This window comes from Eucalyptus grandis, chromosome 1 (genome assembly GCF_016545825.1).
Source record: "Eucalyptus grandis isolate ANBG69807.140 chromosome 1, ASM1654582v1, whole genome shotgun sequence".
Taxonomy (NCBI): domain Eukaryota; kingdom Viridiplantae; phylum Streptophyta; class Magnoliopsida; order Myrtales; family Myrtaceae; genus Eucalyptus; species Eucalyptus grandis.
Genome location: NC_052612.1, coordinates 5,134,908 through 5,136,420, shown reverse-complemented (window position 1 = coordinate 5,136,420; position 1,513 = coordinate 5,134,908). Strand labels below are relative to the sequence as shown.

Below are 1,513 nucleotides of genomic sequence, written 5' to 3'. Positions count from 1 at the left end.
CCACTTCTTCATTGTCTCGACAATCTCTTCTTCTCCCACTTGTTTACCACTTCTCGGATAATAGCCTTTATGTTTTCAATTGGATTTTCTCTGTGTTGCTCGGCAAAGAACCCTGTTTCCTTCCCGACATCATGCTTGCTAATTGACCCACTTGCATCTCAGATTTCTGATTGAAGCCTCTTGGTTTTGAAATCTCACATCCGTGCTTTTGATGAAGTCATGAGTTGTGTTAGCAAGTTTGGTGACTATATTTTCCAAATTTGACTTTGTCTCTTCGATTGTTTGAATCCGGTGGTCTCGTCACATTCTGATTGTTCCATGAAAAATTTGGATGATTGCGCCATCCCGGATTGTATGTGTTGGAGTAGGGATTATTCTGTGACCTGTTAAAATTCCCAACAAAGTTAGAATTTTTATGAGATTGTTTGAAAGTATTACCTACTTGACACTCTGTGCTAACATGTCCCCCACCACAAAAATCACATGTCAAAGTGTGAATTTTCATGGCTGAAACACTCATATTATCAAGCTTTTTGTTGATTGCTTCAAATTGTGCAGCAATTGCAGCAAAAGCATCCACTTCATGAACTCCGCTAACTTTTCGCATTGGTAATCTCTCAGTAGGCCACTGATAATTATTGGACACCATCTCTTCTAATAAATTGTAGGCTTCTTCTGGTGTTTTATTATTTAAAGTCCCCCCTGCAGCTGCATCAATCATAGAACAAAGATTTGCACTAGAGCCATTATAAAAGTTTGTACCTGCATCCATACGGGTAGTCCGTGATGTGGGCATCTCCTAAGAAATTCTTTGAATCTTTCCCATGCTTCATATAATGATTCATTATCCATCTGCATAAAATTAGTAATATCGTTACGCATCTTCGCAGACTTTGCAGGTGGAAAGAACTTACCAAGAAATTTCTGAGCCATATCATTCCATGTAGTAATTGATCCTGCAGGGGAAGAGAAGAAAGCCAACTTTTAGCTTTATCTCTAAGAGAGAATGGAAATAATCTCAATTTAATAGCATCATCTGTAACTCCATTATATTTAATGGTGTCACAGATTTCAAGAAAAGCATCGATATGAGCGTTTGGATCATCGCTTGGTAGCCCACTGAATTGCACTGATTGTTGAAGCATCTGAATAAGTGACGGCTTAATCTCAAAGTTGTTAGCTTGAATTGCAGGTCTTCTGATACTTGATGTGGTGCCTTGAACTGTTGGCGCAGCATAATCTCTTAAGAGTCTACGTGGATTTTCATTATCACCGTCTGCCATCTTAGCGTGATTTTCTGTTCTCTTAGTCGCCTTTTGAATGTACGCTCGATTTCTGGATCAAGTTCAACAAGTTCCCCTTGTTGGCTACGTGTCATAAACCAATGTACACCCTGAAAAATAAAACAAAACGAAAGCTAGATTAAATTTAGAATTATCTGGTATCAATATTAATTAGTATTAAACAAACGAATCCTCGGCAACGGCGCCAAAAACTTGTTCGTAAAATTCTA

At 38.3% G+C, this 1,513-nt stretch overlaps 1 non-coding gene across 1 annotated transcript; it reads left to right on the top strand.

Annotated features, from left to right (window-relative positions):
* Nucleotides 1–778: 778 nt before the first annotated feature.
* On the top strand, nt 779–884 carry LOC120289085. The gene has a single exon (XR_005547042.1). It is a non-coding gene; the product is annotated as a small nucleolar RNA R71 (small nucleolar RNA).
* Nucleotides 885–1,513: the final 629 nt, after the last annotated feature.